Raw genomic sequence first — 14,286 nt, forward strand, 5'->3', positions numbered from 1 at the left:
AGAAATAAAATCAATCATCCAATAATAATAATAATTAAAATTTATAAAATTATTTGGAGACCGATTCACCTAAAATTAAATGAAAAAGGGTTAAGCCATGCAGCGTTGAGTCCATATCACTGGAAAAACTAATTAAATTAATATTTTTTTTGTTTTGTTTTTTTCTTCTATATCAGAAAATTTCAGAACCCTCAGTGTGAGGAACAAATTATGTTAGTTGTCAGTTTTTTATGTATTGTGCATATACATGAAGTTAAATATAATCTTTTGACATTCCTGTTGCATTTTGTTAAGGTATTTAAAATTATTTGACACAGTATTAACACTTAATGATATTTAAATCACAGTTTAATGTAATGTTGACCCATAAAGCTAGGAAGTTTCTTAAGTTTGATAATTATTCTGCTAGATCATGTTTATAACAGATTTATGACAAGTTATGACGTATTGGTTTATGTCAAGTTGTCATAACAAAGACATTTCATCTTTGCGTTAAAAATGACATAATTGAACAAATGACTCTTAATGAAAGTTGTCATAAATGTGCATAAAATCTCTTTTTTATGTTCATGACACGTGTCATGTCATGATTATGAAGGTGTTATGTCAGTCTTATGAACACCCCTTGTACCTTTGAGATGCAAATATGTATCTATGAGGTACTAAAAGGAAGTCTTTAGATGCAAAGCTGTACTTTTTGAAAGGGTACAGCCCCAGTGACAGCTAGGGTAAATATTATGAAAATCTTTCTGACAGTGTATCATCATTACATTATTAATTTTATTTAATGTGCATTTCAAAACATTTCAAATCATCCGTTTCAGTGAATATATATATAAGTTTTTATATATGTGCATTAGGGGTGGAACGGTACACAGAAGTCCCGGTTCGGTTCGTACCTCGGTTCAGGCGCCACGGTTCGATTCACTTTCGGTACAATGGAGGGAAAAGCAAAACAAAAATGAAGAAGGCATTTTTTTTTGTACTTAAGCTAATCTTAAAAACATGGGTGTCCTTATCAGTGTTATTTTCAGATGTCATGAATATGAACTGAAATGCATTTAACATACTATCTCGTATTTCAAAAATGTATACCTCTTTAAGTAATCTTGTACTCATCTTTCATACAAATATGGGTTCAAATGTATTACAAGTGTTACCTAAATACATTTTAAAATTACATTTTGGCCTTATTTCATATTAATGTACTAAAGAACAAAAAAATAGGCTTGTAGGATGAATTAATAGGTGTGTACGACTTCACGAGGGGCTGCAAGAAACGACAAGTGGATGACGTCAGAGTAACGCGAGAGCGATTTGAAATCAGCCTCCTCCGCAAGATTTCTCGCGGTAGCCTACTCTGACGCTGATGGCGCTGCGTAAAGTTTAGCACACTTAAAAAACTGAAAGCAGCTGAACTCGACAGAACTGCCCTGCGTATGCCTGTTGTATATAGCAATAGCAGGACAATTTATCTCCTACTTCTCAGCGTGAGAAATACAAAGTGTGGCGTTTGAACTGACTGAAATGCGTGTTTGTCAAGGTGAATGCGTGAGACTTGAGAGCCCTGATTAGATGTATTTCCACTCACATACCTAACAATTGCTGAACAACGCCGATGCAAAGTCCTCGTCTTTTCCACCACTCTCTCGCCTGTACTATTGTAACTGACTGGAAAACTGAAGTTTTGCCAAACTTGCGATCTTAAAGAGGCTGGCGGAAAGAGACTCTTGTGGAACACCACTTGCCATACTCGCTGTCGGCTGCTCATTCACTGACTGGACCGACGTCGACGTGACAAAAAAATGCAAAGTGCCAGAGAATGTAGACGGGCTCTGATAGAGCGCATACATAGGCGGAGCTCGGCTGCATTGGCGCCAATCAGAGCTTCAGAGCTAAAGCGGGGCAACAGATTAGCTGTCCATAAAGAACCTGCGTATCTAACAGTAGTTCCGCATTACATTAATTATTTTGCACGCAAGTTTTTTTATTTTCATACTGTGTATTCTCCATTTAAATTCATGCACCGAACCGTGACCCCCGTACCGTACCGATTCGGTTCGAAACGAATACATGTATTGTTCCACTCCTAATGTGCATACAGAAAATGTAAACACAATAACAATTATGCCGCTGTTTACTTTTTCTGTTTTACTTTGTCAGTGATTAATTTTCATAATCAATAATAGACTCATTTATTGACTGCATTTACTTTAAATGCACATAGTTAATGTGCATATTTGTGTTTTATTAAAAAAGACGTTTACATTTTCTATTCAGTGTACAGCTGTTGGATAATGTTTTATGCATGGTAATTATATTCATAAATTACTGTACGACAAGCACATTCTTCTCCCACTAGTCTGTTTTCTGTTATTATTATATTTTTCATTGCATTTGAGTAATTTGTTCAAATTAATCATTAAAATGTATGACCTTAATAAAAGCAAAAAAGAGTTTGAACAGGGCAGTATCCTACTTAAAGTATGACATCTTTACTTTGCGTTTGTAAAAAATATTCTGTTTCAGTGGATATTCAAAACTAAGCATTGTGCATAATTTACATTCTGAGTCATAGCGGAGTATTATTGTGCATGTGAACGTGGTCACTCATTTATTCATTAATTCAGGCACTCACCCTCAAGTCACCCTCAAAAAATTGAGTAGGTGTGCACTGGCGTTCGGCACGAAAAATTTTCGCCCATGCTTTTCAGTTGGCGCACACAAGATCATGTTCACGCCAATTCCTGCCTTTATACATTCTCATTTGTTTCTCACTCAGGGTCAAATCTGCAAAAAATTACCAGTTCTGATTAGGCATGAGTTGTATAAATGAAATCAGGACTCGGGGTCTTTCTGTAAAACTGTAAGTAGAGCACTCAGACCCCATGCAGCGTGCATTTCCACGTGGGAGAACAGAAATTGAAGGAGAAAAGAAGAAAAAGTTTGTGGGAGCGCGAAGTGCAGAGAGGAGAATAAAGGTGAGCCGCGAGCTGTAAACTAATAGAAGGGGCCTGTCTGATTTGTCTGATGCAGTGGCGGGAATTGATATTTCCCACAAGCCCCTGGGGTTCGGGTGGAAATTCCTCCTCTGAGCTGCATCGCTCCTACTCAATCACCCTGATCCATAAGTCAGAAGGAAAAATGAAATGGAAGAGGGAGCGTCAAGGGAGTATGAACTGATGAAATGGGATTATGTCCTCGTATTAAGAGCAGTTCCTAAAAGGGAAGCAGAGGTTCCCCCCGAGTCTTGACGCCAGGGGTCTGTGTACACGGGGACGTTTTCTGCATTACAACTTTGTGTGCGTTCAGTCTCAGGTTTCTATTTGTCATGTCAGCTCTGGATTCACCAGGCATAAGAGATGTGCAGACGTGTGAACAGAGGAGCCAGAGCAGAGATGTGTGTTGTGTCAAAACAGACATAAGTGCAGTACGTATGTTAGACAGGAGCAGTAGAAAAAGTAGAGACTGGATCTCAATTTAGATATACACTGTCAGTAAAAAAGGTACATTTTCTGTCACTGCGATGGTACACTAAAAGTTTAATTTTTGTACCTTTATTGGTCTACAACACATTGCAATGGTGTACCTTTTGGGATACAGTATTATACCCTAAAGATCAATTTTGTACCAGTTAAATTTAAGGGTACAAAACAGTTAACTGTACCTTTAAATGTACACAATAGATCCTTAAGGTACATGTACCCAAAAAGGTACAACATTGTATTATGTTTAGTATACCTGTAAAGGTATAAAAATGCAACCTAAGGGGGTTTGCACACCAAAGCTTTTAAACGCGGCTGAAAACGCCTGGTGGACGCCAATTGCCAGCATTTTTTTTTTTTGCAGCTGAGTGCTTTGGTTGCTTTGATACTTTTTCAGTCGTTGTACGATGTGCCACTTGGTTGGTGTGATATTAGTCCCGCCCTGCTCCACTGTGATTGGATGGCTGTGTGATAACTGACATTGACGAGTGGAGCTTTTCACCCAAAGTTGAATCTTTTTCAACTCTCGGCTTTGAACACGGAAAACCACCAGGCGTCAGCTTTCAGCGCGAAAAAAGCTAGCTGCTGGCTTTTGGAAACAATTGAAAACATACACTGGCCACGGGCATAAAAGCTTTTCTGTGCACTCCGCCTTTAGGGGGTCGCACACCGGACGTGAAGCGCAGCACCGCGTCCCATCGCATCTAGGACAACTTGGAGGTATCGTACAGCGGAAGTGCACATTAAATAGCGCAAGCTTAGTCAGATAGCGTCAACTTCAAAATAGTGCTGTGCACAATAGTGTTAATTTTGTCACCTATTTTTAATTTAGTCTTAGTCTTAGTCTTGTGCATATCTTTTTTTGTTAGTCAAGTTTTAGTCGACTAAAAGTCTCATCGTTTTAGTCTAGTTTTAGTCAAAAGACAACTCAAGGTATCTTAGTCAAGTTTTAGTCGACTAAAAGTCTCGTCATATTAGTCTAATTTTAGTCAACTAAAATTCTTGTTATTTTAGTCTAATTTTAGTCAAAAGAAGACTTAATTTATAAATAAGATAAATTAAATAAGTTTTAGTTAAAACATTTTTGTCTTTTTAAAAATAAATTATTTCTGAGATTATTTCTGATAACCATTTCAGTCAAATAGTGTTACACACATCTCAAATGACAAAATACAATTGTTGAATGATTTTTGTTGAGTGAAACTTTGTTAATGGCGGTGACGTATCTCTATCGCATGTAAATTGCGTCACCATTCATTCAGTGATGGGCGATAGGAAAGCACCCAGACAGCGATCAGTTACTAATAATAAGCTTTTGTCCTCACAATATACTGTACATTCAGAATACTTGAATAATGTTAGGTACATCAACAATGTTGGTAAATAGCGAACGTGGATCAGAAAGACATGCCGTCTAAGTTACTGAAGACAACAGGTGCACGAGAATACGACACAAAAACATCAACACAATGCTGCATAACACTAAACTTTTTAGCTGTTTGTGAAATATTAATCATAATGTGTGTGGGCTCATTTTACACATGAGACTCTTACTGACCTGATCGCGTATGCCGTTTCAATGGTAGAATCGCGCTGCATGTCCGTGCAATTGTTGAAAAACCATATGAAGATTATTTGATACAAAATCTGATGGAAACAACGGAGAAATATCAATATTTCTCATATGTAATATGTTTGTGGACTTAAACTGCTAATGGATGTTATATTGTGAACACTTAGCATGGAGATTTCAGCAGCGCAAGCTTGTCTGGAGTTATGACAGACGCGCAGCTTCATAATAAGAGCACGCAGTCTTTTTATGAATGAATTCACATTTAAATATGACCTCATTTCATAAAATGTAGTAGAGACGATTGTAGACGAAAATGAAGAGAGATTTTATCTTAGTTTTAACAAAAATGCATGTTAATTTAGTCTTAGTCAGCGTTTTTGAACATTGGCGCAATCTCGTCATCGTTTCGTCTTCGTCATGGAAAAAAAGGTCGTTGACGAACATATTTCGTCTCGTCCCGTCTGACGAAATTAACACTAGTGCAAAAGTATTAATACAGTTAACTATGGTGATACATTTTTCCACGATAGTGTATCTATTTTACCATCTCTAGTAACGATATTTTAACAAATAAGGACATCAAATCCCTCTGTGTGCGTCAAACGTCCTCCTCCGTTGCTGTAGTTGTCGCTGTCCAGTAGTCTGTCATATACGGCCATTCGGACATAAAAAAATAAAAAATGCCTGCAGCTTTCAAAGACGACGTGTGGAAGTACTTTGGCTTTAAAATATTTTTTTTTTTTACATTAAAAAATATTGCAATTGTATCATACATGATAACACACTGTATCGTATCGTGATTCATTGCAACATGTCCATGTATCGTATCGTGAGGCCCTTGCCAATGCCAAGCCCTACTTCAAAATGCAAAATATACGTTAGCAGCCAATATTAATATTAACTAACGATTTGGGACAAATGGCGCGACAGGGATTTGAGCAGTGTCCAGAGTCATATTGGACAGATGCCGACAGCCACCGCCAGGTGCCGCTGTTGTGCGTACATTCATAGAAAGTAATGTGTTCTGTATTTAGATTCATGGCGCGATGCCGCGCAGCGCTTTTCGTCCGGGGTGCGACCCCCTTTAGGGTACCACCCCAGCAACAGCAAAGGTACAGTTTTGTACCTCCTTTTCTGACCGTGTACAAAAGGTATGACCCTGGTGATCGCATTCCTGGTATCCGAACAGTCATCGAAAACCTGGAGATGTCATTTTGATTTACCGACCTGAATAAATCATGGACATGTCTGTGTTGAATACAGATTTATCTAGCTCTGCTCCGGTCTAAAATGTCATTGGGTTGTGTTTTTTGCGACTGCAATCTTTTAAAATGATTAGTAAGAAAAGTCATTGACCAACAGTTTAAAAATAGTTAATTGTTCAATATTTTTCATCAGAATAGCACAAATGCTTTAAAAATACACTAGATATAGCTGTTGGCAAACATATGGGATGTTCATAAAGTATCAAAGTCAGCATTTGGGATGCAAATGGAGAGAAAGGTAAAAGTGTTGCTTTGTGTTTTCCTCAATGAGCTGCTCGTGTCGTGTCACCGACCTGATTCATTTGTGTTCACGATGTGCCAAAAATAGTCCTGTTGTGACTATTAGTCATTCATTATTGTAGGGTTTTGTTTTCCTGTACGCTTATTCTAATTGACCTCTGTTTCTCTCTTTCTATCTCTCTCTCTCCCCTCTCTCTCTCTCTCGCTCGCTCTCTCTCTCTCTCTCCTTAGCACCTACTTGCCATTCAGTTCATGCCTTCCTCAGACTGCATGGCTGCTGTGTGCTTTGGTCTGCAGCAGGAACAGACAATCAGTTTTGTTGTTGGCCCAATAACTCTTCCCCTGCATTGCCCAGGCCTCAGATCTCGTAGCGGGGCCCCTTCCCACCTCAATGCATCAGCTGTGTTTTTTTTAAACATCTGCATTATGCCACATTATGATCGGCAGTGAGCCTTCTGCCTTTTCTGGGGACCATCAAAAATGAATACATCCATCAAGCGGTCACATTTAATTTGTTTTGCGTACTCCTCAATGCTCGGGAGACTCGCACTCAGGATGACTCGCCGTAAATGTGTTTTTCACGTACGCCGCCCTCCTATGTTTCTTGTAGAATAGAAGTGAAATGACATCATTGTTTATTTGAAGCATTATGAAAGCCATAATCTGTTTCGGGTTTAGCTTGCGTCTGTTAAATGCTCTTTCGTCTGTTGGCAGCCGACTCAACTGCAATTGCTTGTACCTGGGCGCAAAACTTTAAATACAGTCAATTTTAAGCGCGCCTATTTATGTTTTGACACATTGATGCATGACCGCTGCGAATTGTTGCAAAGCCCACAGGAGTCATGCAGGACTACCAAGAAAAATATATGATAAATATGAGTTCTCACGTAGCACCGGCAGACAATCGAGCCATTACTAGTAATATGGCACTCCAGGAACAAAATACTGTGATTATTAGTATGCAAATTTGTGCGATTTATCTCAAATCATGCCATAAGAAATCAGCATGGAATTAACACAGTTTACACCGAATTAACTGCAGGGATTAATTTTGGATTAACTTGGCTTAGCAGTTTTCACATTAAGGCAGGGTGCAAAACAGTTCAAAGTTCAAGTTCAAATCTGTCTTGCGACATCTCCTCATTCCATTCTCCTTTTATCTCCTTTATTTAACATGTAGGAAAAATGCAATCAAAATTATGTTGTCAAGGTACATCATTGGCCGGATTTACACTCACCTAAAGGACTATTAGGAACACCATACGAATACTGTGTTTGACCCCCTTTTGCCTTCAGAACTGCCTTAATTATACGTGGCATTGATTCAACAAGGTTCTGAAAGCATTCTTTAGAAATGTTGGCCCATATTGATAGGATTGCATCTTGTAGTTCTTGGAGATTTGTGAGGATGCACATCCAAGGCACGAAGCTCCCGTTCCACCACATCCCAAACATGCTCTATTGGGTTGAGATCTGGTGACTGTGGGAGCCATTTTTGTACAGTGAACTTATTGTCATGTTCAAGAACCAATTTGAAATGATTCGAGCTTTGTGACATGGTGCATTATCCTGCTGGAAGTAGCCATCAGAGGATGGATACATGGTGGTCATAAAGGGATGGACATGGTCAGAAACAATGCTCAGGTAGGCTGTGGCATTTAAACGATGCCTAATTGGCACTAAGGGGCCTAAAGTGTGCCAAAAAAAAAAAAGATCCCCACACCATTACACAACCACCACCAGCCTGCACAGTGGTAACAAGGCATTATGGATCCATGTTCTTATTCTGTTTATGCCAAATTCTGACTCTACCATCTGAAATCGAGACTCATCAGACCAGGCAACATTTTTTCAGTCTTCAACTGTCCAATTTTGTTGAGCTCGTGCAAATGTACCCTCTTTTTCTTATTTGTAGTGGATATGAGTGGTAACCGGTGGGGTCTTCTGCTGTTGTAGTCCATCCGCATCAAGGTTGTGCGTGTTGTGGCTTCACAAATGCTTTGCTGCATACCTCGGTGGTTATTTCAGTCAAAGTTGCTCTTCTATCAGCTTGAATCAGTCGGCCCATTCTTCTCTGACCTCTAGCATCAACAAGGCATTTTCGCCCACAGGACTGCCACATACTGGATGTTTTTCCCTTTTCACACTATTCTTTGTAAACCCTAGAAATGGTTGTGCGTGAAAATCCCAGTAACTGAGCATATTGTGAAATACTCAGACCGGCCCGTCTGGCACCAACAACCATGCCATGCTCAAAATAGCTTAAATCACCTTTCATTCCCATTCTGACATTCAGTTTGAAGTTCAGGAGATTGTCTTGACCAGGACCACATCCCTAAATGCATTGAAGTAACTACCATGTGATTGGTTGATTAGATAATTGCATTAATAAGAAATTGAACAGTTGTTCCTAATTAATCCTTTAGGTGAGTGTACATTCCCCATACAAAGACTCACATGTGTAAATCGGCATGTGTAGCAGTTCCCATGTACCGCCTGTCAATACTCGACGCAAATTTAAACTTGCACAAACAAACGCAATGATGTGAGGTCTTCGGCCTCTCTTACACACCCACACCGCATTGTCCCTCGCCCACTCACCTCATCAAGTACAAGACGAGCCGCAATTACACCAAAATCATCTTTTCATTACACTGTTTTTTTTCACCACGCGACTCTCTCTTACGGAATAAGTGTTTATGTTTATTAAAACACACTAGACAATGGACACAGTGTTGCGCTTTGCTTTGTGAGACAGACGGTGTGTGACAGCAATGTTTTTCAAAGCAGAAGGGTGAAGCTATCGTCACCTCCCTCGACTGGGTTCTCAATCTTGTAATCACAATATCCTCGCTTGTACGACCCTTTCAGCGGTGCTCAACACGGCCCCATCAAAGCTGCAGATCCTGTGAATTACTGCTCTGCCGCCGAACGGATCTTAATTATGATCTAACTTCCCATTATGTAGAGTAAACTTAAAGAGCACCTATTATGAGATACACGTTTTTAAACATCCTTTTGTGTGTAAGTGTGTATTAGTACATGCTAACGATATTCAAAAAGTACATACCTCAAAGAAAACGATGACGCGAGTTATCGTCTCTAACGTTCGAGGACTACAAAAAACACTCGGATTGTAGGCAACAGTTTACTTCCTGGGATTGGTGACGTAGATAAGACCAACATTATCATAGTTCAGCCCTCTCTGCTTGGCTTGGGTACGCCCTCAAAGACGGGGGTGGAGAGCGCTGAGTCAGAAGAGAGCTAAAATGGCGGAGGTTGGGAGTCCCTGCTTTGACCCTGTTTGCAAACTCTTGTTTCATTGTTTAAGCGATTAAATCTCTCGAGTAGACGCTGTCTCTTTAGATGCAAGGGCAAAATAGCACTTTATGGACTAACACAGAGGACATCATGTTTAATACGGTTCCGGAAAAATCCAGTCAGAAGTTGTTCACGGAGTTTTCACAATAACTGCTTCTCATGAACCAAAGCTGCGCCACGTCTCCTCCTGAAAGTTGGATTACCGTGCACTTCTGGATCACAGGCTGTAAGTATTCATGTTTATTATTTGCCTTTACTGTAAGTTACGTTACCGGTAACCGGAGCTTAACATTATGTGCTTGTAGAGCTCAGATATATATCTATGTGTAGAGCTAAGCTTGCAAGCTAATTGTTTTGTGTTGTAATAATGTATTTCATAAACAACGTACCATATTTACACACGTGTGTGTTGAATTATGCAGACTATCGTTTTTATCGATGTTTATTTAGACGTGTTTACAAACTTGCTAAGCTGTTCCAGCTAAACTGTTACCGGTAAAGTTTGTTCTCATGATCAAACTCAAGAAACTCGAAGTACAGATGATTTGTTTAACGTGATATGTATTTTACTGTTGTTTTTACTTTAAGCTTTCTTAGATTTTGAAACGAAGTAAACACGTAATGTGTGTTGCTAATGTTGGGCCATGTAACATGTAATACATTAACGTTTTAATGAATAGTCTAACGATTTATAATCGTTGTACTCTATTGTTATAATATGTCTTTTTGACTGAATACATGTTTGTTTTATTTGTCTATATCCTAGATTCGCAGCTGGACACATCCTTCTACACTGTATGCAAACATGCAACATCATTACACACAGTACAAGGCATATGAGGAGCAAAGGTGTGTAACACATATGATGTATTTAGCTAGTGAAACCACTACCAGTCTTAAATGTATAACTGATGATGACAAAGTTTTTTTCTCTGCATAATCATAGGAACCCAGGCAGTAGCATCGTTTCACAATGTTTCAATCACCATCATCAGTGGATGCCTTTGCCGTCCGTAGCCTGAGATTTCAGATTTGCAGCAAAAAATGTGACTTTCCCATTTATTGGAATGCTGTGCAGGTATTTAGGTATTTTAGTAACTGTGTTAAATAAAGTAAAGTAGTATTTACTTTTAGAATAAATGAATTGCATATTTATATTTTTACAGGTTGTACCTTGCAGCCATCCATTACAATGTCACCAAGCCATAACAAAAGCAGGAGAGGGAAAGTACAAGGCTATGTTCCCAAAACACACAAGTGACATACTGTAAGCAGTAATGTTTTATTTCAAATACATTCATAATTAAAAACTTAATGTATGAAGCAGGGAAATAAATTATCAAAACAAAAGATTTATTGACTGCAATATTTGTACAGTTATGTGGATGATGTGATCAGGCTTGTGTTTGATGAGGTATTTGAAGATAAGCTGAAGGAAACCCCGATTCCAATGGACCTGGCATCACAGTTTGAGAGACCTTCAAAGGAGGACGTGATTGCATGCCATCTTCAGTGCAGGGGTCGTCGGAAGCCAACATTCCGATCAGGAAGCTCCAAGCATATCTGGAGAACAACACACGACAGGATGATAACCCTAAAGTGTCGTCTTAGATAGCACCAGCTGACAAAGCTTTGATATGCCATTTATCTGAATAGATAGCTGTAAGAAGTGAATTGAACAATTTTTTGAAAGAAGAGCACAATATGGTTACTAAAGTATGTTTATTTGTATATTGTTTAACAGTTAAATATATATTTGTAATAAATAAACTTTTGACTGACTACTATATTTTCTTTAAAGTTACATCTTTTGTTCTTTTGGGTACTTTGTTACTATAATAATACTTTAGTGTTATTGGTTTAAAAATGTAATAAAACTTACTCTAGTCCTGCGCCTCAAAGGCTTATAGTCGGTACAATAAATGTTCTGTGTGTAGGGATTTAGACAATTTGTGCAAAACCTGGATGATGAATCACGCAGGTAAGAGGCCCTGGAACCTGTTGCATTCTCCTTAAAACCTAATAAGTAAAAACATAGCACAGTAAAATAGTATGTAAGCAGTATTTTATAATGAAGTTTACTATAGTAAAATAATGTAGAAATTACCAAGTGAAATCGTTTTATAATCATTTCAACAAATACTTTCTATGTGCTACATTTGGTGTTTCCATATAGTTTGCACAGTAATAGAGTATGTAAACAGTCTTTTATAATACATTTTACTATAGTAAAATAATGTAGAAATTACCAAGTGAAATCGTTTTATAATAATTTCAACAAATACTTTCTATGTGCTACATTTGGTGTTTTCATATAGTTTGCACAGTAATAGAGTATGTAAACAGTCTTTTATAATGAAGTTTACTATAGTAAAATAATGTAGAAATTACCAAGTGAAATCGTTTTATAATAATTTCAACAAATACTTTCTATGTGCTACATTTGGTGTTTCCATATAGTTTGCACAGTAATAGAGTATGTAAACAGTCTTTTATAATACATTTTACTATAGTAAAATAATGTAGAAATTACCAAGTGAAATCGTTTTATAATCATTTCAACAAATACTTTCTATGTGCTACATTTGGTGTTTCCATATAGTTTGCACAGTAATAGAGTATGTAAACAGTCTTTTATAATACATTTTACTATAGTAAAATAATGTAGAAATTACCAAGTGAAATCGTTTTATAATCATTTCAACAAATACTTTCTATGTGCTACATTTGGTGTTTCCATATAGTTATGTAGTACGTTATAATTACCTTTTGGATGTCTTTGCAACACATTTTCGTCTTCGTTTAGCATTCTGGCAGAGCTAAGGACACCTAAAAAAGTTAAATCCAATCGCATTCATTGACGGAGATTCATCGTAACGGCCTTCTGAACTCTCTGGATCGAGCTCGAAGTGGTAAGGCAGTACAGACACCATCGTTTATAGAGAAATATAACGCTTGTTTACGTTGCCTCTGAGGCTGTGACTCTCTCAGTCAGAACCGGTGTGTCAACCCACACGTAGTCAGGGGCGTAACCTTTCAAACACACGACGAACCCAGCTGACCAATAACAGTTGAGTAGTCATCTGACCAAGCCGATTACACTAGACATTTTGGGAGGCGGAGACAGGAACTAAACCGAGCGTTTTTCAGACAGTGGGAAATCGGTGAGGTATGTAAGCAATTTATAAGACTCACAATGCATTAGTTCAAGTTTTAATAACATGTATGTACTATGGGATACTGCATTTACGTGCTAACGTGCCAATTTATTAGCATAATTGGTGCTCTTTAACATCTCTCTCTCTCTCTCTCTTTCTGTATCTCGTCTGGTGTTTGATGATTCAGATGGCCTGTTCTCGCACATGTCGTCCAAGGCTTTGTGCTGTCCAGTGACTGTGTCTTACATTCCTTGATGATTTATCAAAGTGCCAGAATTTATGTCAACACATTCGTCTGACAGCAGACAGCTCTTGAGAAAACAAGAGACAAAATGGGGATTTGTCGGTGTTATGTACAAACTTTAAACAGAATACACACTGTACATACATAGGCAATACATGTTTCTGGGCTTTTGGGCATTTCTAAAATGTAAATATGAGAATTTGATGTGTGATATGTGGGGTGTTCATATCTGCCTTGATATGGAAATGCAAAATGTAAAACAGCACCCATCTTTCTTTCTGAATTTATTTACTTGTTTCCTCTTGTAAGCTTTATAACACACATATTTATCCATGCCTGTTATTTCCGGCTAACGACTTATGAAACGGTTTAATTGACCAAATTTTCTTCTCGTGTTTTTCCTGCATGTGCTTGAAAAGTAAAGAGAGATGACATATTGAAAAGGCTGCTCTTTTTTAAGTCAATAGCTTTTATTTGACCTGGCAAATCTTGATTTAAATATCGGAGGTGGTATTCTACAGAGCTTTTAACTAGACAAAAGTGTCTTTGCCGTGATAATCTGAAGATGCATCATTCGTATTTTTTGTATATTTTTCTGAAAGACTAAACCTCCTTTGCTAAGTACTGATACGTTAGTAATAAAGCGTGCGTTTGAAATGCTTTTACAGAAATTGCACTCTAAAGTGTTTAACTTTGGAAAGACTTGATTACGATTTCATGGGCACTTTGAAGTTGAGATGTCTAATTTTTGAGCATAAGTAGTCATGCAAGCGTAATTGAAGCGCACTTTAACTGTAATAGGATCAAACTACCAGTACCCTACAAGCTTACATGGCAGTACTCTAGTGAACGTTTGCTGTACAGAAAGTGCACTATGGTTTGGTCTAATTAACATGTACTGTAGCCAAAGGGCTTTCAATGTTGATCTTAACATGTAGCTATAATTTATTTTCAAGTATGCAAAGACAAAATGGTAGGTACTGTAATGTAGTGCTGCATG

At 38.0% G+C, this 14,286-nt stretch overlaps 1 protein-coding gene and 2 long non-coding RNA genes across 4 annotated transcripts in view; 2 read left to right on the plus strand and 1 right to left on the minus strand.

Annotated features, from left to right (window-relative positions):
• Positions 1-14,286, plus strand: part of ctnna2 (catenin (cadherin-associated protein), alpha 2) — a 622,713-nt gene that overhangs the window by 451,189 nt on the left and 157,238 nt on the right. The window lies entirely within an intron of this gene.
• LOC129445869 (uncharacterized) lies at positions 9,531-11,671 on the plus strand. 2 transcript variants are annotated; one of them, XR_012366106.1, is made up of 5 exons: positions 9,531-10,110; positions 10,651-10,733; positions 10,831-10,962; positions 11,051-11,151; positions 11,262-11,671. It is a non-coding gene; the product is annotated as an uncharacterized lncRNA (long non-coding RNA). The 2 variants fall into 2 exon arrangements; XR_012366105.1 differs by having other exon boundaries at positions 11,051-11,671.
• Positions 11,148-12,771, minus strand: LOC141359591 (uncharacterized). The gene is made up of 3 exons (XR_012366108.1): positions 12,651-12,771; positions 11,767-11,903; positions 11,148-11,447 (listed from the first exon to the last, which is right to left on the minus strand). It is a non-coding gene; the product is annotated as an uncharacterized lncRNA (long non-coding RNA).

Source organism: Misgurnus anguillicaudatus, chromosome 3 (genome assembly GCF_027580225.2).
Source record: "Misgurnus anguillicaudatus chromosome 3, ASM2758022v2, whole genome shotgun sequence".
NCBI lineage: Eukaryota > Metazoa > Chordata > Actinopteri > Cypriniformes > Cobitidae > Misgurnus > Misgurnus anguillicaudatus.